The sequence below is a fragment of the Agelaius phoeniceus genome, chromosome 8 (assembly GCF_051311805.1).
Source record: "Agelaius phoeniceus isolate bAgePho1 chromosome 8, bAgePho1.hap1, whole genome shotgun sequence".
NCBI classification, from domain to species: domain Eukaryota; kingdom Metazoa; phylum Chordata; class Aves; order Passeriformes; family Icteridae; genus Agelaius; species Agelaius phoeniceus.
In genome coordinates, this window is record NC_135272.1 from 18,488,694 (window position 1) to 18,512,970 (window position 24,277).

General features: G+C 37.7%; 1 long non-coding RNA gene across 1 annotated transcript in view; it reads left to right on the top strand.

The window, feature by feature from the left end:
* Positions 1–6,804, top strand: part of LOC143694640 (uncharacterized) — a 170,226-nt gene extending 163,422 nt beyond the window's left edge. The window contains exons 6-8 of the long non-coding RNA XR_013183244.1: positions 2,935–3,044; positions 4,271–4,320; positions 5,878–6,804. This is a non-coding gene — a long non-coding RNA (uncharacterized LOC143694640). The remainder of the gene's footprint in view (positions 1–2,934; positions 3,045–4,270; positions 4,321–5,877) is intronic.
* Positions 6,805–24,277: the final 17,473 nt, after the last annotated feature.

Genomic DNA, 24,277 nt, shown 5'->3' on the forward strand with positions numbered 1-24,277 from the left:
AATGATGATCAGAAGAGGGAAATCCCTTCATATTTCAACCACAAACAATTTCCAAGAGCAGACTCTCATTTACTGCATTTCATCGTAAGTAAGGAAATCTGCCGCTGGATAAATCATATGACCTTGGCAGCCCTGAGCATTCCTGTGGCCCCAGAGCTGGAGAGGAGGAGTTCAGGATGAAGCAGGGGCAGGGCAGAGCCCTCAGCCCTTTGCAGGCTGTGCTGCACTGGGTGCAGGGCTGGCAGGAGGGCAGAGCCACAGAGGGCATCAGCGAGCCTGGGAGACAAAACCTTGGCACCCTGTGCCTGGCAGCAAACATCAGCACTGCAGGGGAAAAACAAAAGATGCAAGAGCGCTAAAATGGCAGAGCTACTGTCTTTGCTGAAAGAAAAGATAAAACCAGCAGACAAAGGTGTTGGCAAATAAAGGATTTGGGGTTTATTGCTACCTCCAGTGGAGATTTCACTGGTTTTGTGTCGTGCACCATCTTATTACCCTAAGGGTATGAAATTAAACTTCCTTTCTTCTCCAAGACTGTTTGCAAGTTGCTTCCCCATCAACATGTACTCCTTGAAAATGGCTGCCAAATTTTGAAGGTGATAAAACAAAGCAATCAACTCCTGTTTAAAATAATCAGATAATAGTTAGCAAAAAAAATTATTTCTGTCTGCTTTTTCAAACCCCTATTGAGATAAAAGGGGTTTGTGTGTGAAAAAATCAGTAACCTCCAAGTCACAGCACTTCTGTGGGAAGGTTGGAATGGTCTTTTCAGGGCTTTCTTTTTATTTTGAAAATTTTTAGAGATATAGATTTGAACAGACCAAAGAAAGGGATGAGACACCCGAAAAGAAAAGTATGAAACAATATTTAAATGATGTGTGATTTCATTCTTGCCTGAGGGCATGCTGAATTCATCAAGAGAGTCCCCCAGGATATTTCACAGTGTGGTGGTACACGGGCTGCTTCCCTGACAGGTCATTACTGCACATCATGCTGGGATCCAGTACACAGCAGGCTGCTGGCTGCTCTACCTGCCTGGGTCTCAGGGCAGTCCCTGTAAACACAGGTCAAGGACTCTGTCTTTGGCATCCCAGACGTCCAAGCAGACTCACAAGATGAGTGATTGATTTCCACTGCAGGCCAGAGCTGTCGGGAAAAGTCATCCTCAATTCAGAAGGTTTCTAGACAGGCTCCTTGAAAAACTGAGGTGCATAACACAGTTTGGGGTTGGCTTCTTGAAGAACTCCTTTCTGACTTCATGTACAGCAGCAGCCTCTGAGTGACCAAAATAAATCCATTAAAAAGCAGGAGGAAGTACAACAACAAGTATAGAACAACAGGAAAGCTGAATGAAAAATACCTATTAGAGATGCATTAGAATGAATGAAACTGCAAGGAAAAAATACTTTGATAGTGGGTGCAGTGCAGGCACCTCTCAGCCAGCAGAAGAACTGCCCTTCTGTGTTGCATGGTGTATCTGAGATGGGAAAATCTGAGCTTGGTATGAGAGTTTTATGTGGCTGTTTTGAAACTCAGGCTGGCTCCTCTGGTCCTGCAGGAGGTGTCACTGCACTGATGACCCAGGAGAAGGAGGATATCTCCTCCCAAGCAACCTTCCCCTGGCAAGAAATTGCCACCTGACCTTGGTCCACATTCTGCCCAGTCAAATAGCAAAGTAGTAATAGAGCAAAACTCCTGAGTGCCTGAAGATAGATTGGGCTGAGATTGGTGATCCAAGACCTTTATCTAATTAGGCCTTCAGAAGTTTGCATTGCTCCTGCAAACTGTTGGTGAAGAAAGGTTTTTTAGTAGTAGCTGATGTTTATAACGATTTTGAGAGCAGATCACCCAAATGTTCTGCTTTATAAATAGTGCAGCTGTGAAAGATTTAGAGATACATGGAACATGGGGAATACAGTGTTACTTCTGTCCAGCAAAATATTCAGCGTTCCAAAGGCAGGCAAAATTTTGGGGGTTTTATGCATGCAGGTTATTTAGGACTGTTTGCATTTAGATTCAGAACCTGAAAAATTAGTTTCCTGGCAGTATTACTCCCCTCCTAAAACTAAAATACCAGTTTGTAATAATAACAGATACATGCTTAGGGCATGGCCATCCAATGGGAAATAAAGCTTAAATATTCAATTTTTATGCTACATTAAAAGAATTTGACTTTTGGCCAGTTAAAATAATTTTTCAAATCCACTGTGTTCTTCCTATAACTTTTTTGATTACTTGGACACAGAAATCACTTTTTGAAATACGGTAAGAGAAAATATCTATTTAGCATTAGAGTGGGAGGTGTATCTGCAACCTTATTGTTCTTTTTTTAAATCTGAATGAGCATTTCTTATTATAGGGGAATAGAAAAATGTGGGAGTCAATAAATAGTGTTTCAGTATGAGCTAGCAGAATTGAGGAAATGCAGCTGGGGATAGAAAATGGCTAGAGGCTGCTATGTAGTTTTTACTAATCTAGAGTGTGAAATCTTCAGCTATGTACTTATCCTTTCTTCCTCTCTTTTTTTCTTTCTTAGAAATAACTTCAGTCAGTTTATTGATTAGTTTTTACCCCAGATTTTTAACATGTAGAAGTTGCTGTGACTCCTGGTTTCACCAGGTACCTGTCACCTTGACAGCACTTGTAGGCTTGAATCAAAGCTTCCCTGCATGTTTGGAAAAGTCCTTAGTTTATGAAGGCACTGCCAGATGATTGAATGGGAACATCAGAAACCAAGGCTATCTCACTGTAGTTCTTTGCAACACAAAAATGTTCATTGGTGTTTTATGTAAGGTTTAATAAGAGCTTCTTCTTTGAGCACTCATGGTTTTAAAGCCAAAACCATAATAATATGACAAACAGGAGACAGGGTGTGGGGACATGTGCACATGACTAATCAATGCATACTCACTCTCTGTTTGATCTGCATTACAGAATTTAATCCTGCTTCTTTGTGGATACAGATGGCTCCTCTGCACTGCAGCCAGCCTTGGTTTTTCCACAGGAAGACAGAAAACAGTGGATGGCCACATGGGAGTACACAGGTGATGGACTGAACAAAGCTAAATTTCTTCACTTGCTCACATAGCAGTAACATAATGGAAGTAAATAGATGAAGGACTAATAATTCTAAAATAGAGATAAATTGAATACTATACATACAAAAAGCAGCCAGTAAATGTAAATGTGCTGTCATATCACAGCAGGAAATGAGGCTTCTCTGCCTCAGCTTCCCCACCTATAAGCAGAATTGGTCCACAAAGTTTCTTGGCATCCAAAAAGTTTTAAACCCAGTCATAGATCAGGCAACTTTTTTTACAGGAGACTACTCCTAATTAAAATGGTTTCTAGTCAGACAGTTTCCTTTATTCTCTTCTGCTTTTGTAATGCCCCATTATTTCCAATTTCTGTGTTGCATTATTCTCTCAGCCAGTCTCTGAAGCTCCTCTCCCAGCACAGTTATAGTTACTGTGGCACCCTTGGTCAATGTTCAGCTGCAGTACATGATTCCCACAGATGTTCCCATCAGTCAAATTGTTCTCTGCTTAAACATTAGCATTGCTTCTTGGGTTTTTTTCCCTAAGCTCAATGTCTCACCATCTATCATTGCCCCTCTTTTATAGCTTGTCAGCCAATTTAAAATCCATGGACAGTGCTCATTTCTAACCCAACTGAGTTTAATTTCTCAAGTACAATTTCTGAAGTATTGCATCTGCTGTCTACCCATACTGGGTACAAGATCCAAAATTGCTTAGGGTTACAAATTTGTGACCCCCCACTGTAGTCAGCCTGTGCTCCAACACGTATGTCTGGGATCATAATTTCACTCATTGCTGTTTATCACTCATGTTTCTGCTGTCAGCTGCTTACTTTCCTTCAAAATCCCCAAAACCTCACTTCTGTTATTTTCCTAGGGAATGTCACGTAGTTTAGCAGATGATCATTTCCACGATTACTCTTTATTCATCTTCTAAAATTCAGTGCCATCCAGCCATCTGGTCTTTCATTAGTTCTGCAAAAGCCCTAACCTACAAAGAAAAAAATACTCACATGGCTAATTTTAAGTATGTGAATCCTAACGATGCAAAGAAGACTGCTCATATTTTTTGACAGAGGCATATAGATAATTCTTGCAGAACCAGGCCATAAAATACTCTAAAAAGATTTCTGTGGTTAATCATATAAAGTAATTAGCATGAACACTGCAATGTACTTCACACAGAAGTGCTAATAGGCCTGTATTAAGGTTTTCCATGCATTTCTTTACTAGCTCTTTATCAATCACCTGGGCATCAGACTTGTGACAATATGAAGAGCAGTGTAAGTATTCACCTGAAACATGTTGGTGGATGTATGCTTTCAGGACATTTGGAATCAAATGCAGAGTGTTCATCATTTCTTAATTAGCCATTTTGCTTTCTCTCTTCCTCATTGGTGCTAGACATCCACATATGAGTACATTCAGTTTAAAATCAGCATGATCTTTTTTTGGTCTTCTTCCTTAAATAGCAGATTTTCTCTTAAACTACTCGTCCTCACTAATATATGTGTAAAACCCCATCTCATTTGTTTTGTATTCTGCAATGAGAATTCATTTCTTTCTGTCTAGAGAGGTGTTACTGCAAAGGAGCAGGTTTTTTCATGACTGTATCTCAGAAACACCTTTTAATTTGCATTGCTTAGTTAAAAAACATCTGCCCTGCACCAATTTTTAGAATGCCATTATTTAGGTGTGAACCATTTTGTGAAAGGCAGCTTGTTACTGCTTTATATCATAAATATCCTTTAAACACCTCCTCTTTGAACTTCTGACTCATCAGTCTGGCATGTGAAATTCTCTTCTGTTAATTACAAAATACTGATCTTACTCATTACCACTGTAACAATAACACCTAGTTAGGCATAGAATGCTGCTTCTCCTGGCAAACTGCAATGTTTCATGTTTCAGTGCTGTCACTTAGCTTATATTAAATCAGTTTGCACATAGCCAGCTTTGCACATGCCTCTGCAAAATCCTGAATGTTCTTTTGTAGGCTTCTGAATGCAGACCAGGTGATGTGGAATACACAGGATGAATATCACTTGCTACCATTAACTTGTAGATCTTTCCCCAGCCCAAAAAGGCATTGTGCATTTTGCTAAGCAACAGAGGAGATTATGTATTTTGGTTTTTTTGAGTATGGATCAGTAAAACAAGGAGAAATCAAGTATTTTTTCCTAGGACCTGTAGTAACTCTGCAACTGAATTTCCAGAAAGCCAGTAAATGGCTTAACTGCAACACTGCTCCTTCTGAAAAAGTAAAGCCTCCCAGTCACCTTAACTGCCAGAAAATCTTAGTCAGATAAGGTAAAGGCAAATTCACCTACCTACCTCCAACTGATTTGAGTCAGCAGGGATTATTCAGGGTTACTTTATCTGCTTTTATGTCATTTATTTGTTATGTGCATTTTCATACAAGAACAGCCTAGGAGAAAGGAACATCCTGAAGATAACATGACCAGGAGAAACAGGTAGACTGGCCAAACTCTGGAGTTGGACTATGCACAGATGTAAATAATCAACAAATAGCTCTTCCCCTAAAAGAAAACCACAAAATATCCCCAGTAGGATCTTTCAGATTAAAAGGTTTTAATTCCCACTATATACTTATGTAATCACAGTCCAGATGAGAAATTATTAATGATAACAATAAGCAGGTGTTTGGTTGACTAAACTGTCAGGTAGAAAGTTACATAGGTAGTCAGTAAGTTTGAAATAAACACTACAGTGTGTTTCCTGACATTCACAAGTCAGGAAAAAATGTATTTTTAAACTTCTTGAAAGCAAGCCACTTTTTGAAAGTCTCTAGATTAAAAGCATTGTGAATTCATTTCAAGCTTAGCATAACAGTCCTGATGGACCAGGATGTTCTCTGGGATAAGCAAACATGGCATCTCCAGAAGGAAGAAATTTCAGCAGAGCAAACTCAGTTCAGGATCATTTAATGCAAAATCTCCATGCAATTTCCTTTATTTAAACCATTATTAAGAAATATCCTTCAGCTTATCACATGTGAAGCATAAGCTTCCTTTGGTATTAACTTTGACACTTGGGGGATTATATTAATATAGGTGATAGTACCTGTTAGTGAGCATTTGATTGCCCTCACTGCAGAAGGATTTACTCTTGTTATTGATTTGTTGGCTAATATATTGGTTGGAAATCCCCTGGTATTGCTGGTAGCTGCGTATTCTAAATTTTATTGGATTTGTGGGCTATTTTCCTCTGTCTTTAAACTTATGATCACTTTATAAAAAGAAGAGCCCAAGAGTAAGCTGAAAAACAATCTGTGTTTTTATTTTGCTGAAAAGGAAAGCTGTCTTGTTTTGCTTTGTTCCTGGTTGTTGATTGCCTTTGTCTGGCTTTTGTCATGGTTACTCTTGAGACAGGCAACAAACTGAGAATACATTGCTGCAGGAGCCAGCAAGAGGAGCCATTACCTCTAATGGGCCAGGGGTCACCTGGGCAAGCTCTGTTTCATGCAGAGGATAGAAATCAAACCCACATATTCCTCACTTGCCTCGAGTGTACAGGCTGCTGTGACTTCTTTTATAGTACGACTTTCCTCCCAATCATTCCCCTCAGTCCTTTGGGCAGGGCTTGATTGGAGCTGGGATAAGCCAGCCTGACCCTTGAGGGCAATGTCGTGGGCATGCAGGCAGCCCCTGCCCACTGGCACAGCCCAGAGGGGCCAGGCAGGGCACCCAGAGCAGGGCTCTGTCCCTGCCCTGCAGGTGGCACAGCCAGGGAGAGCTCCTGGAGGCCTGTGGTGGTGACAGCAGTGCCTGGCTTGCCCATTCCCATGCTCAGCCTTGCTCTGTGCTCCAGTAATCAATATATTCTCAGTCTTTGTTATTTGGGCCCCAGGAGAGGTAAATTGATTTATCTTTATCTTTTCTTTGCCGAGGTATAATTCCTCTGTCTTTACACACTAGAATTTCTGGTAGAATATCATAGAACTGTCACAAATAATAAATGCAGAATTGGGCCTCCAGGACACAAAATGTCTCCTCTTTAGTTTTTCTTCAAGATTGATTCATAAAACTTGATCAGAATTAACAACAACGAAAAAGGGAGTTTAATTAAACCCATATTGGGAAACGTCTAAAGAAATAAAGTGTTTCATTATGTTCTCTTAATATATCCTACAATATTCATCCAATTAAGGTTGGCACTCAAGTTATTTTTAAGATGTGGCATGAATAAGATAACCTAAGATATTGTATGATTGCTCCAGCTGAGACATAATAGTTGAAAGTCATTTTTTCCAATAAAAATAACTGTGAACAGTGCTATTAATTAATTGTAATGATGCTACTGGGAGAAGTGTATGACTTCCACTGCTGAATAATCAACAAAAGTAAATTAGCTTTAAGCAACAAAATGTGCATGTATGTGTATGTCTGTGAGCGTAAATGACCTTGAGAAAGAAGAATTGAGAAAAGCAGGTTAAATACAGTTTTAACCATCATAAGAATTTTTTAAATTATGCATTTTGAAATATAATCCATGTAAATTCAATACTCTGCAAGGCAAAATTCATTGTGAGTCTCTTCTTACATATTATAACTAAAATTCACAGACGTGTACTTGTACCCGAAACATTTTCAAATTTTGGCTTTATCCCATGAAGAAATATGGTCCCTGGTGTATTTCATTTCTGCTTCTAATTTAAATTTAATAAATCTTCAGCTTCTTACCCTTTGTCTCTCAGTCCTCACTATCTCTTTCAAGTGGGCTGTATTTAAAGAGAAAGCATTTCCCCATTGTGGATATTTTTGATCAGCCTTTTCAAGCTGGTTTAAAACATTCAACTTCTTAACATAGGAAATTCATTTTTAGCTGTATTTATCTATAAATTTGAGTCCTTCCTTCCTTCCTTCCTTCCTTCCTTCCTTCCTTTTGAAGACTACATATTTTTCAGTTTTGAGTGCTTCACAGCTGGAAATTAGAAATACTAGATTAAGTGTTGATTATTTAATTTAATAATATCCCCCACTGGCTCCTTCATATTTGTTTCTTTTAAGATGGTTGTTTTCTTATGAAAATGTAGATAGAGATATATAAAGAAGAGTCAAACACTTAATGAAATATTGATTTTCATCTTGTCTCGAAAGGAACCGGTACTTCCACAGTTTCTCTGCTGCAAATGTTCTGTGCACAAAATATATAAACAGAGCATTTTTGAACATAACCTCAGAGTGGCCATTGTGCAATTATTATATTGGTTTGGTGTACAACTCTTACCAACAACTATTTTCAAGCAGAATTTACTATAGCTTTTTAGCAGAAATATGCACATCAAGGGACATGTGAATTCCATAGTATTTCTACTGCCTAAAAGTGCAACTTGAATGAGGATAGATATATGAGACATAATTAGAAGCAAATCAGAGATGGATTAGTATACCCACAACTCATTTTAAGTTACTTAAATCTAACAGTACTGATGTACTTCAGCCCATCAAAATTTCAGGCAAATATTCATGCACCCTTCTGTTGCTTTAGAGCCAAGTCTCAGCAGTTATAAGACTCAAGCTTCTTTTGATGACAAATAACCTGAAATAAATATTGTGATGTTCACATGTATCAGCTATATGGTATTATTGACTAAAATATGTGAATGATTTCTAGTAAGTATTATATACATGATGAATATATTTGTGACTGTGCTGACTGACAGTAGACAAATCATGCCTTTCATTGATTAGAATTGATTAGAATGTATACCTTAGATTCTTCTTGTCTGGAATTATCTAAAACCACAAGACTGCAATTGAGCCTGTTCCAATGCCTGACCAACCTCTCAGGAAAGAATTGCTTCCTAGAGCCCAGACTCAACTTTGCTAGACTCACATCTAATCCACAGGCTTAGTCAGTGTCTCAAGACCTTTTCATTTGACCTGTTAAGACTCTGGTGAGAGGAAACATTCCCCCACCAGCATGTTGTAGCTGTTGGTGTGCACAGCTGCCTTTGCTGGGCAGAAACACAAATTCTGTGTCTGAGAGAGGCAGGAAAGACAATCATTATTCAATGGGGTGGGTGTCTTCCAGAGTCTCTTGCTTCATGCAGTGTGTGTGTGCCTGCGTGCACAGAGGGACTGCTGGGGCTTTCCCATCTCCATGTGCAAGTGATGTTTCCATTCAGATATTTGAAGTCTCATCACTGTTTGGAATTTTTTTTTAAAGCACTCTCAAGCTGAGAGGAAGTGGTAATGCACTTGGGCTACGTTATTGTGCCGCTTTGCTTTTTATGGCACCTTGTGAAATAAAATGCTTGATTAAATTTTATAAAGGCTCTAAGGTTCCTGAAATGTTGGCTGAAAAAAAAATTCTTTATGGGATTTTATCCCAAGTCTATTGGTGTTGGCAGTTGCATAGTAACAATGAGAAGCTGCAGTGTGTTTTGGCTGTGTCCCAGAAAGACCCCTGGCTGGAAAAGTGACTCAGAGACTTTTCATGGAATACTGGTGTGATGAAAAAATGTGTCCAAGAGTAAGTCAGACATCAGAGCCTTAAAGACCTACGCAGCTGAACAAAAAATATTGCTGTCCCTAAATTCAAGCTACCATGAGCTTTTAACAATGGTTTGCACCTTGCTAGATAATAGATGCAGAAAAATAGATTTGGTGGATAAGTTTTGGCACCCAAACTGATACTGGGTATTCTAGGTTTGCCTAAATCCATAGGAACTAAGGTGCAAGAACAATTCTAAATAGGAAAGCCAAACCTTCTTTTTAAAATTGCCTCTTTAACCTATGAAATAGCACATAGACTAAAAAACTCATTCACAGAATTATTTTTTATACATGAAAAGCTGCAGAATGTTTAAAACAAGTGACCCTTCCATCCTCATCTAATGTGGGTAGTTTTAACATAAACTGACTTTAGTGATTTTCACTTTAGCCTTGCCTATTAAAATAAAAGTATACTAAAGAAAAAGCTGGAAGAAACTGTTATAAATAATGAATACTTTCATTATTATCAAGCAATTCAATTGCATTTTTGTTGGGAAAGGCCTTTTATGCAGCTGTGCTATGTAACTTGCTTCATCTGCTCATTTTGAGTTCTAACAGAAAGTTTTGAGGACCTGAGCAGAGAAAGTCTTCCTAAGCATATAAACTATAATAGTGATCTAACATATGCCTTCAACATCTGTGCTTTGCTGGCTTATAAAATTTCTATGAGAGTATGTTTTGATGATGTAAGCAGCATTTCCTCATGCTTTCTATGCATGAGAAAACAAACAAATGCAGGGATATTGCTCTGCCATTCCATCAATGAAATATTGTAAGTATCCAATTTTGTGTAGGAAACAGTGCTACAATGGCACTCCATACCCTCTCCACTACCTATAAACCAATAGGGCCAAGCATTAGGGGAAAAAAAAGAAAAAATAAATTAAATAACCTTTTCTATAATCCTGTAGACTGCCTTTTTCCACATGTGTTTTCTGTTAAACAAATATTATTAATGAACATTTTCTAAGATTGATTGTCATCTAGCAAAAGCTAGAAAAAACTTAGAGATCTCATCTCTCACAGGACAGGAACAAATCAGTGAATTAGGTGAATTTCTACAACAAATCTGTGATTAATGTGAATTTCTACAACTAAAACTTTCTCCTGGAATGATAGAACATGTTTCTTTTAAAGGAAGAAAAGTAAAAGGACTCATATTAAATCTCTTAGATGCTTTAAACATGCTAAGTATATTTAAAGCTATTTGTCTTAGAGTAAATATGAAGTGATGGAATTTTGATTCTATTAAACTGGGTAGTAAAACTATCCTAGCAGGTTCCTCTAGTTCCATAAAGTTTCCAGCTAAATCACTGAGATGGAGCTTAGAAGTGCTCATGCTCTTGAGAACCTTTCTGCTAAATGTAAGCTTCTATTTTTCTGATTTAGAAATTCAGCTGAATACTTATAAACACAAAAGTAGCCCCCAGAGAGCTCTGTCTGAATTGTTCTCTAGACTATGCATTTTGAAAATGTGCATTAAACTTCTGCAGCTGGCATATCTTTCAGTGTAAGCACTGGGTGTTCAAAGAGCTGGGAAATCTGCTCACTCATTTGGCTTTTACTCTTCTGGTCAGTATTGCAATACATGTTGAGAAGCTAAATCTACCATGCCATATTTCCTTCTATAAAATTGGAATATTTGCTTACTGGATCACTTTTCATGCAAAAATGTTGAAATTATCATATAACTGTCTTTGGGCTTTTTAATAGATATGACAAAAATATAACAATATCTGGTATCATCAAGTATACTGATGTGTTTTAACAGAAGCAGAACACCTATTTTACTATTTTTAAGGCTCTGGGTTTTGAAAATTCATCTCTCCTATTGCTGGTTTCCTAACTTTATGTGCTAGAGGTTGCTGAAAAATTGATCATGTCTTCCTGCTCATTATCAGTTACTCTTCCTCTTTCTAGCAGTTCTATATTAGTCTGATTCTGTGGAGGGAAAAAGCCAAAACACTACTGTTGCAAGTTTTTAAATACTTTGGAGTAGAAGGAGATAAGCTGGGGAGATATTCCAAATATTTCAATGATAACAAATTTAAACCAGTAATGATTTTAACAGGACATTGGAAGGAGATTATTGAATTTGGAGCAGAATGGTGACTCCCTGCTCCTGTTGAATGTAGCCAGAAAAGTACATTGGACTTGTACACAGTGTACAGGTTTCTTTTGCTAGGAAAATTTTCAAAAATTCTGTTACTTTCCAAAAACAAAAAAAATCCAAAAAAATATCCAAAAAAAAAAATTCAATCACCAGGGGAAATAATATAAAGCCTTGCAGTCTCATAAAAAAGATGTAAAAAACATGTACAAAGAAATCTAGAGATGTAGATGAGATTCAGCCAGGTTTTGCTAAAATGACTGGGGTAAATCAGACCACAGAAAGATGGCCAGACACCATCCTTGAGCAGACAGTATTTCAGCTGTACACCACTCCCTGTGAGCAGTTCAGGCTCTTGCTGCTGAAGGCTGTCCCCACAAAGTTTCAGTGTCATAGCAGTATTGGTTTCCACCTGTTAGAGCTGCTCCATGCAGGAAGTCACTGCAGGATAAACATGAAGATGTGATAGCACAGGGGGCTTTCCTCCCTGAATTTCCTTCACACAGCACCTGCAGGCAAAACACCCAAGGTAACCAACTCCCCTTCCAGTGCCAGCCCACAAGGAGCAGCTGCTGCTTGCTAAATGCCTCCTTCCCTACCCTAGTCTGGGTCACCTTCTGTAACTCTAGATCTGTCTTGTGGCCATAGCATTATTCTGATTTTCTGCCAGTGTCTTCTGTTGGCAAATGCTTTCTGCCACCTCTCAAACACAAAAATAAAACCTGTTCTCCTTGCCTCTGTGGCAGCATTATTGCTCTTTAATGGCAAATAAAAATGGTAGCAAAATATTTGTTGCTGTAGTAAGGATTCTTTAACCTGAAAACATTGTGAAGGAATGATCTGGCTATTTTTAAGATAGAAAAAGAAGTGTAAAGGCTAGAAACCTTGGTGCTTTGTGCTTTATTTTATTTAATTGAGCAGTTCCTCACATCTAAAGAAGCTATCCCATAATTTCTTACATCCTTTTCTTGCACTTTTTGTATACATGCTGGTCCTTTTCAAGGACAGAATATTGGACAGGATATGTGGGGCTTGTGCTCTGGCACAGCAGATCCAGTGGTCAAATTCAAGGTGACTTACAGCACAGCTGTTGTCCTGTGGTCCTGGAGCCTGTTCCTTGTGTCATCCTGTGATAAGGTGTGGCAAAGTGACAAGTTACCTAGATGTATTTAATTTGAAATGAAATATGTTGCTCTTTTTTTGCTTCTGTTTATTAATTTTTTATTTTAATGGCATGTCATCTTAAAATATATACCTGAGAATACTTCTGAACTAGGGAATGTATTAGCCTACAGGTCACTTTATTATTTATTTATGCTTTCTTCCACACAGTCATGCTACAAAATATGCAGCAGAGATTCTGAGTTTTAGGAGAGGCAGTGATGTCACAATGCAGAGTGAATAAAATAATTAGCAATATCAATTATGATTTTTGTGTGTGAGTGTGTGTCTCATACTGCTTTGAAGTTACATCTATGAATGCAGAGTCTGGCCCACACTGTGTTTCCTTGTTTGCACAGGAAAATACTAAAAGTTCTGCTAAATCCTTTCCTGTTCTGACCTTCCAGATCTCCCCTGCTTCAGTGAACCCTTTTGCATCCTGGCCTGCAGCAGGTTTGGTTTGTTATGGTAAACCATGGCAGGTTGTTTTTAAGGACCCCGTACACTTGGTACCAAAAGCTGTATGCTCTCAGCCTGCTGCACGCATATCCTTCACCCCTACTTCACTCCACACAAGCTGAGAATTTGAGCTGGAAGGTGGGCAAGAGACCTCTTTGTCTATCACCTATAAAGGCAGAGCTCCTCACATGGGAAACTCAAACAAGTAACAAGGTATGAACATCTAAATCCTTGGAGGTATAGGAGAAAATTCAATTTTTAGTACTTGTGCGGAGAAATGTTACTTTTTCTCAGAAAAACTTGAATTATGACAGAGAGGTTACACGGAGATCAATGTGAAGTTTTTGCTTCGATAAAGAGTAGATATTGATGGCTGTTGATGATAATTATGCAGCAAAAATCTAGGTTAAAAATCATGCCTCAGCTGTGTGTCCACAGTGCTTGGATGTTCAGGCAAGCAATGAATGGAAAAGTTGGGTTCATCTGGCATTTGATATCATCATATCCTTGGTAAGAATTCTATCTGCAAGAGTGAGCCTATGCAGTCTCAAGGTATGAGACAAGTAAGACCTACAAATAAAGCAGGGTGAGATACTTGCTGTTGCTTATTTTGAAACGAATTTTCTGCAATGCAGTATCTCATTGTCTAATAAAGTTTTGGTTCTAAATAGTTTGGTTTAAAACATATTCATAAGAGTTTGTTATTTTCTGGAAATTCTGTAAAACTTTTCCATGAGAGTTGAGCTCAGTTCCATATTCAGTAGAAAGGGGCATACTTAGGGCTAAGAACTGCACCCTTAAATTAATGTCAATAGCAGCTGTGTGTGAGCATCCAAGGACAGACTTTTTTTCCTCAGGGTATGTTCTACTTTGATGTTCCTGGAGTCTATAACCTTTTAAAGTTAATGGAAGTTACATGCTACAGTATACATCAAGGAAAAAAAGATACACCCTGCAGTTAAATATAATAACATTCCTCTTCATAGACCACTACTGGGCACTGTGTTCACATTGCTGAAAAACATGCCTTGAATTAGGCTCTGTACTAGTGATTTATGTAGTTATTTACATCTGCCACTGCAAACAGAAATAGAAATGTTGGCCTGTCATGGCAATGGGCAGACTAACAAGTTCCTACTACACCATGACAAATCATTAGTGTGGCAAATCAGCAGCTCTGCAGCTGCAAGTGCCAGCTCCCAGCAGTGCTGCCTGACACAGACTAAAGCAGCAAGGGCTGACCTGCTGAGAGTGATTTCCCTCATGATTCTGGAGGCATGCGTGTGTCTAGGCCTCCTCTGGCCACTAGTGGAGAGGCAAGACGAGATTTTCTGGTTTAATAGCATTATGTGTGTCCCTGGAATAGAATTTCTTTATAGTTCTCCACCATTCTTTCACTCTGTGAAAGCTTGCATGTGTGTGTTTGTGCCCATGAGTTTCTGTGCCTGTGAGGACCCCCTGTGCCTGGCTGTGACACCACCCAGCTCTCATTCCCATGCTGGGAGCTCCCCACCTGTCTCTGAGCTGCTGCTGCAGAAACACTGGGCTGTGATTGTTTTGTTATAAGAGACAACAGCAATAACTATTTAATAACATAACCAGGTATTGCCTCACAAAAGGGAATATGATGTTTACCCTGGAGTATACACTGTCATTTTATCTGCTTGCTCTGAATGACACCTTTTGCATGCAGCTCATTTTATATTGATAAAGCAATGCCATGGCAGCTTCCTGCATCTGCTCTCTCTGCTGCCTGAAAGTGGCTGTAATTATTAACATCATAGCTAATCAACAAGAAAAGCTGCCAGACAGTATTTAATGGCCTCAAATTTCTCTTCTCCAGAAACTGAGGACATGAAAGAGAAAACGAGTGCACAATATGTTCATTGATTGCAATATGTTCATTCTTATCTCTACATGTTTTTTGTTGAAATCCAGTTACATTATTCCACTGGAGTCTGAGCCACAATATGAAACAAGAACCCATTCTACAGTACTTCTTAAAAGGAAAATTAAAACAAACCCTGCTGATATCACTACCTTGTGATTATCTTCCTTGAAAATATCCATCTCACACTATAGTTGCACACAAGTGGTGTGTTTACTATCTGCTCTGGATGCTCATAACACTATTGTTTCAGTTGAGTAAGCTTGATATTTTAAACAGTATTGCCATCTTGTGGTACCACAAGTTTTATACTTTTGTTTCTTTTTGCAACTTTTTATTTATTGGCAAGAATTCCTGAAATGCCGTAGCAGATAAGTATTGTCCCAGTTATAAAAGATTCACAAAAAGGACAAAAAGCCTGTATCTGAATGTCATAATATATCTGAATGTTCATCAGTCCTTTAACAAAGCAATTTCATCTTCTTCCACTTAAAGGAAGAGAGTAGGGTCATTGGGAGGCTGATTATAAAGGCTGCCTTATTAATTATTGCCCACTTTTGAAATTAGTTTGTTCCTGACACATATCCTTCAGCAAGTGTCTGGACTCTTCACGTGTGCTGAGTAGCACCTGATATGCTCCCACTGAAGGAAAGAGGCTGTGACTTCTGCTGCAGATTAAGAGATAGGCAAGACATTTTTCTCTCTCTTAAGAAAAATCTCAAGCTGCTTATTTTCTGTTCAAATAGCAAGTCTTGTATCAGAATTTCTTATATTCTTCTTATCAACCTTCTGGTGGCCCTGAGAAAGTATTACCCAACACACACCCAGAGCCAGGGCTTTCCACATGTGAAGCAAGGCCCTGTAAGTGAGCCATGGCTTCCCTGGGTCTTTGCTCTTTCACATTCATCTTGGAATTGTTCTACCTGCTAAGAAATCAGTAGTTTTCAATATTCTGGATTTAAGCTCCGGTCGAAATCTGCCAGTTACTAAACAGGTACCTTTGAAAATCTCACCAGTGGGAAACACTGCATAGTGCACATGAACTCATGAACTCCATCTTTTTCTTTCAGGACACTGAGCTTATGAAGAATTTTCTGGTTTGGAGGTAAAGTCCAAGGACACAACATTTTTAGGGAGGGAATTTATTGGCAAATAACTTTTCTTGATAAACCAAGGATTCCTTACAAACTTTCTCCATTTCAAGCTTATCAAAGCTGTACACGTTGGTGAAGTATTCTGTTTTAACTTTCCTGACCACTAATCAAGATAGATGGGTTGTGGAAAAGTAATATCTTCAGCCTGGAAAGTCCCAAAGTGGCCTACTAATGGAAATATGCTAAACACAAAAACAGGATCTGTGTTTACATATGAGTTTCAGGACTGAGTTATAATACTTACTGACATCCAGGTGTTTCCTTGAGTAGTGAGCATTGCTGGAAGATCTGTGCTACATTGTTCCTATTTCACTCCAAAGATAAATAGCCTATTCCAAAAATTCTATTCTGTCTGGTAAGAAACTTTCCCTCTGTAAGAAACCAGAAAGCAAACATATGAAAATAAATTAAGATTTTAACAATCTTTAAGTCTTCTGATGGATAAAAGCAAAATAAATCATTCTCTCAGTGTAGTGATACCAGAAAATGTAGTGTTGTAATGCTTCAAGTTTCAGAACACACTATACATGATGTACTGAACATCCTTTACACCTAGATCCTGAGACAAAAGATGAGAATTAAATTTATCTATGCATGAATGTTCATCATTTGAACATCTGCCAAAATATATCTAGTTATTTTAATTCTCCCGTTCAGCAAAGCTGACCATCTGCTCTGTCATCAGCAAAGATCTTGTTCTGAGAGCTAAATCAAAAGATCACCTGTCTTGTATAGCTTGTTCTCACTTCACAGAAACAACATTTTAATGGTATCCATCTGTAGCAGTGATGGTGACCTGCAGCAGGCACATACTCATTGAGTCAAAATTAGCAGCTGGAGGGGTAGAAATCGGAATGTCAGTTTAAATGTTTAGGCTCTATCAATAACTAAAAGGCATCAAATTAGGTGTACTGCTTAAAAGAGTAATTCTGTATAATTGTAATATGGAATTTTCAGATACCTATAAAAGCCAATGACACAGAAATTAAAATATACACGCATTTCTTGAGGTGATACTAAAGTCTGCAATGAACCATTGAACTTTAATCTTTGTATTTTCAGGTACACCATAATGCAGAAAGGTTCTATCACTGCATAAATATAAATTGTAGTACATACACAAATTGACAAAGTAGTTTTTAATATGAGAAACTGAGTTTTTAGTGTTCTGATTTTAATATAATTTCTCGAATTACAGAAGAGCATATTCCATTTTATGAGGGAAAGTAAGAGGCTGATGTTAGAACCTTTACTTCAGTGCTCAATAAGAGAAAAGTGTTAGAGAACAGGATATTATCAGATCATTTGACTTAGTTAATGGGTTTCTATATTTCTTGCACAGCCAACACTGGCCTTGCAGAATTTTATTGTCTTAGATTTAACAATAAGAATGTAGAAGCTTTGCAGGGTTCACAGAATTCACAGAATCATTAGATTAGAGGAGACCTTAAAAATCATCAAATCCAACCCATGCCCCAGCACCTCAACTAAACCATGGCACCCAGTGCCACATCCAGTCTTGTTTTAAACACATCCAGGCATGGTGATGCCCCACCTCCCTGGGCAGACCATTCCAGTACTTCATCACTCAAAGACTTGAAAAGACTTCAGCAAAGTGTTAACTTTCCCACAGAGGGAAATCTCCCAGAACCAGGGATCTTTGGGCTGGCTCCCCTGGCTCAGGCTGCCTGAGGAGAGCTGCTTCAGCCAGAAACCAACACACGCCTGTTCCTGCAGCCCCAGCTGCTGACCTGGGCTCCAAACCCTGCCAACACTCGCAGTGTTCTGCTACAGTTGCCAAAACTCGAACTTTTCTCTAATTGAGGCTGCATTGTTGATGCAAAGCACTTAGCAAAAGGCACCATTTACGCTTTGTGCATATTTGCAGCTCAGCAGAAATCCTTTGTCTAGCATTGGAGTGAAGTTGTTTCTGTGTGCTAGGTATAGTACTGTCAGCAAAAATTGCATGATTTCATCATTTCCTATCAATACCAATTAGTGGTTATTTTCCAGAACAGTCCAATTTAGATAAAGCTAGGCTATTAACTTTATTAGTATTTACATTACCCTGATGATCATGATTCAGCTTCTTTAATTAGGCATATCAGTATGTCTATGTAAGAGCACACTTCTGTAGACAGTCTTTTTAATTTTATTTTTTTTTGTTAGAGACTCATTACTGACACATCACTTTGTGTTCCCAGAAACATGTAGCAATTGGGCCTTATCTTTGAATTACACGTGATCTTTTTGAAATACTTTCTAATTGAAAAATCATAGGATGGCATTCAAGGAGTAGAGATGATTTGAAATTAAAAAGGAAAATCAAGTAATGCTTCTCTTTACTACACAGCTTCACAGCAGCTGAGATTTCCCAGGCTCAGCCTGTCTCTGTCAGCCTCCTGTCACTACAGTTTTACTGCTGGGCTGGGCAAACTCGGGAAAAAGGGCCTCTGATATTTCATATAAACTTGATGCATTTTTTCCTCCATAGAGAGTGGCCTGTTTCAATATGTAAGATGTTCAAATAGATGACATTATCATACTATCTATGAACAAAGCACTTTCCTCTGTGCTGAAGTTGTCTGGGAAATGGTGAAAAGTGATTCTGAAGGTTGATACTAAGTATAATTGAATGCATTCGGGCCACAACTGCAAATCTCTCGAAAATGTCATAAACTGTGCAAAGCTACTTCCTTGGTGACAGTTTGTTGAGCATAAAAATGGAATCTGTAGAGCCTAAGCTATTTATTTCAATTCAGTGAGATATTCAGCAAAGCTTACAACTCTGCTATATTCCATACAAATGCAGGGTCTCTTAAACACACAGATAATGTCATCTATATTATAAATATAGATCCAACACTGTCTTTTTGTGTATCTCTCTGTATATGCAATATAAAAACAGCAGTACTTAAAGAAATAATATATTTACTTTGCACAATTTAAATATTTTCAAAATTAGAGAGCAACAGAATTTTGGTTTTATACACTCTATCTCTGGCTTAGAGCATATTGTTTCTAAAGTAAACAGCAGGATAGTTTAAAATAGCAAAATTGTGCCTATGACTTCAATGGCAGCATGGACAGTTTCTCTAAAATCTTTAGATATTTGTTTCAGAAAATTTGTACATTCACACTTACTAACACTGTAAAGTCCTCGATTTTGCTGATAGAAGCATTTGTGGATTTGTGTAGTATGGCTCCAAGCTAAAAACAGGCAGATGATGTAGAGAGTGTAGAGAATATCTTAAAGAATATTACATATCTACGAAGAAAATATTTTTCTAAGGACATGACACAAGGAATTGGGTTTTCTTGATGGTTTGGTTTCTTGAGAACAGAATGCCTTTTATTTTTCAAGGATAATAGAAAAATGCATGGAGCCATGACCTGCAGAGTTGTTGCCAAGGTGCTCTACAGCACTAGACTCCTAAAAGTCCAAAGTAATTTTAATTAGTAGCAGCACAAATGTATTTTGAACAGCTGAACAATTATTTCATTCTGTATGAAACTGCCTTGAAATGAGACACCAAATAGACCTGTCAACTCCTCTGCTTCTTTTATGAGACTCTTCCACATGAAAAGAGAGGGAAATCATCTGTTCTCTTCTCCTTCTTCCGAATCTGAAGTCACCTCCCACCACAGTAAATATTTCAAGTGGCCATGTAGAAACAGAATGTATTCCTGCAAAATAGTGAAGGGAGAAGGATAGACATCGGGTTTCCTTTAAAAAAAAACAAAAAACAAAACATAAAGACAAGTTTGAAAAAGAGCTGCCATTTCTGAGAAATAGAAGGAGTAGGAAGAGTTCAGAGTGAAGATGCTTTATTTTGTAAAGGGTCTTAGGCTTCAGTAAAAAGTTCTCCACTATTCCCTCATTTGTTAGGATAAGGGTGAATTAAAATTCCATCTCACTGCAATATACAGCAAGCACCTTTAAAGATGTTCTAATCTTAGTTAGAACTCAAGAAAAAATAAGACTCAATATTTCAAAGACTTTAAGAGAAATATGCATAAACAAAACAAGTGAACTGTATCTTGTCAGTCTCAGTGCTAATATTTTTCCTATAGTGTTATCTATTTGATCTCAATGAAAATTCTGGATGCACAAGAAATGTGATATCGCACCATTATTTTTACCAGAAATAGAACCCTATTTGCTAATTCAGATTCCTAAAAATTTATTTGCAGAAATTGAGCATAAAGTGATCCATAAATGTTTCATTTAATTTCCAGCTAAGGGCCCAAGGGATATTCTGGAAGCATAAGGAATGAAAAAAACCCAAAAACAATAGATGAAGATGTGTGAGATGTGTGTATGGACACACACTATATATACATACATATATACATACATATATATACACACAATTATATGCTAGTAAATATATGCTTGATTTTACACTAGTCAGACCATTTGTTTCCTAATATTTACAGGGTAGACAGATGCATTGAAACAAGGTTATTTACACCTGCAATTAATATGGGTTAACTAAAAAATTTTAAATATTTAAGTATCAGATCATTTGAGGCCAAAATTCTACAGAATTGTGTAGGAGTAGAAAAATCTTGTTATTAGTTTTGTTTGTTTGTTTGTTTGTTTGTTTTGGGGTTTTTTTTGTTTACCTAGATAAAAAAGAGGAAGTGAAAAATGAAAGTGCATTTCATTTTGTGGCAGTTGATTTTATTCTTGTTATTCAACACTACACTGACACGCAGCATACACTTAGTTTCTTGCTATTGGTAGGAAATATTGTCAGGGGAAAGAAAAGGTGTTTTTTAAGGTGATTAAAGAGCTATAATGAACTATAATATGAAAATGTAAATTTTATCTTACTGATAAAAAGAAATCTGCCCATAAAGTCCATTAGGCAGTAGAGTAGCACTTCAAAAGAAGTCACAGATGGATCAACAAAGTCATGTTCAAAGTAGGCCAGATAAAACATTTAAGAGGTGTGTTGAGAGGATCATCTTGTAATTATAGAGCAACTGAAATGACCCCAATGGTCTTATCCAACCTTCTGATCTCTAAGTGTGGGATAAACAGAACATGGCACTGGAGTGTGAAAATCAAATGAACAGAAAGCCAACTGTGTCTCTAGCAGATGAGTATTTCTCCAAAGTTAGCAGACATGTAAAAGGGCAATTGTATTTCATGCATAACAAATAGGAAGATAGTGAATCATAGCTGAATTATGGGATGTTTCCTTCTTTTAGAAAAAAACACACAGCCCTCCACAGTGAAGTCACATCCCTTCTCTAGTTTCTCAGCTTTCTAAATATGATGTAGACTTGTTAAGACAAACTTTGTCTAGTCTCATATGAGGTGAAAAAATTACTTGGCTGATTGTACAATGAAGTTTTGATACCCACAGAGTGCACAAGGAATATCAGCAGAGATAACGGGTCTTCCTCCTGAAGAGCTGTAGAAAGCATTTTCCCACAATGTAAAAAAAATCAGGAAAATGGGTTTTTATTGCAGCTATTTTGGCTTCTGTTTTGGCAGTTTTTTCATGTGTAGGGGCTTTTTTTGCAGAGCTGCCACATTTGCTTCCCTTGACAAGCAATGGGGTATTTTATGTAGAGACCACAACTTAATTTATGGTATCAAGGCTGGCAATGAATGTGGTAGTTATTATATGTAAAAATGGCTAACTTTAAACATTTGTAGGAGAGATACTGAAATTCTAAAGAACAGTAGAAAACTTGATCCAAATCCATTGCTCATATTTTTATGACACATTTCCTTCCCTCTTTGCATCATCTGAGCTCTCTTATCAAGAGATTTTAACATCCCATTCTTATATAGCTTACAAGCCTGATACTAAAATATGGCAATCTATTTGTCAGCACAAGGTCTTTACTTTTATGACAAAGTGAATAGTTTGCTACAGGTTACAGCACCATAAAGTTCTATCATTCACAGCTGCTCTAAGATACAATTTCTTTTCCCAGTTAAAGCATGCATGTCCCATCTACAAGACACAAACATGGTGCTTGCTGAACTGCTAGTTTTATTCCTGTTTTTCCCCTTTCAATCTGCAATTTCTACCCATTAATATAGTGTGTTCCTCTAGACAAGTCATCTAGGACTTTGCCTCTTCCCTGTGATCTGTCTTGTTCTATTTATCATTTTAGTCAATCTTGGTATTCCTTTTAGCTTGCCACCTATCTGATTGTTCTGCCCTGCTCTCTGTCCAACACTGCTCTGACTGCTCTGTCCTGTCCCTGTCCCCACTGCACATGTCAGCTGTCCTTTGCTAGCTTCACTGTCTAGAAAAAAGTAGATTCAAGGGATATTTGAGCAAAGGCAGAAATGTGCACAGAACCCAGACTGAGAAACTTCATGGTTTTAGCCTTTATTGCCTTACTTACTGTTGTACCCCATTATCTGTCTTCACAAGGTTCAGAGGAACTTCTCTGAGATGCAGTGAGACCAGTCCATGGAAATCCACATGCACTCCATGCCAGATATCCCAGGGTCGATCGCAGCAGGAAGGGTCTGATATGTTGTTGATCCCAAAATGATCTTGCTGCATCTTTGCAGTAAAATATTGTGCTGCCATTTTCTGCCAGACCATGCAGATTACATATGTTTAAATATAATCAAAAGGGTGATTACAAATGCTGAAGGGCAGGAGAGTAAATGACAAGTGAAGAGAGATTTATATATCTGTAGAGGTGTGCAGCTGATTATGCTAGCTACTTCTCAGCCTTGTTGGCTGGATAATGCAATCTAATTATTAGTTTAGGAACAAGAAATACCAAACATTTGTATTTCTCTGACAAACATTTGGTATTTCCATTTTCAACTCAGAAGAGCCACAGCACAGCTCACACTTTATTACTCTCCTTCAGCACCTTTCTTAATCCTACTCTAAATAATTTGGCTACTTATCCCCTAAGTGCTTTAGTGTGCCAACTGGGTGAAAATCCTAGCACTCACTCTCACTTTGTCTCTAGTGACTGGAGATAATTCACAACTATCATCTCAACCAGTGTCACCAGCATTCATTCTTACAACTATTCTGATGTAACATTAGGGCAGAATTAAAATTGCCACAGCATGAAAACACTTGCAAAGGAAATATCTGTATACTGTTCAGAATTGTGCAAAGAGATTAATACACTAAAACTATTAAAAACACAGATTGCAGATAAACACACAATCAGCAATTTAAAAGTTAGTGTTGTGTGTTGAGCTTTTCATTTGTTTCCCCTTAAGAGAAAATAACTTGAATAAAATTTTTACAGTCTCCATAAAAGAAACAATAGATTGTTAGTTTCCCTTTACAGAACTCCTTCTTCTCTTAGGAAAGTAACAGTGATTTAGGGAAATAATAAGCTGACACAAAGTCATGCAGAGCTGAACAAAAGTTTCTATATTTGCTGTTGCACTTAGCTGAGAAAATAAGTTGCCATGAATAATTCAGTAAACAACTTTCTGGTCCACTCATAGGACACTAGGAGTTCATGGTTTTTGTAATCTCATTGTTTATTTCCACTTACCTGACAAATATACAATTTTAACCCTGTGGATTAAATCCACTAGAATGATAAATTAACAAATCATACAACATTTCTGATTGGATGAATGTGAAGGTGTTTATTTTCTGAATGTGTCACTCTATCTATATATATAACTTAAACATGAGCAGTGAGCAGTTGTACATTCAAGCAGCTGTTCATTTGCTTTATTGTACTGCACTTCCATTAAATTCTGATCACTATTATGCTGAAAGCCCCATTTTGAAACAGACCTGCGGTGATGAAAGAAAACTACAAAATGAAAAATAAAAAAAAGAAGAAGAGAGAAAGAAAAATAAAGAGGAAAAAAAAAAGGTGAAAAAATTAACATAAGTGTAAATTTACAATGCATTTTTAGAATCAAAGATTAATCACACAGATAAAGTCATGGTTTGGCCAATGAAAGTGAGCACCATT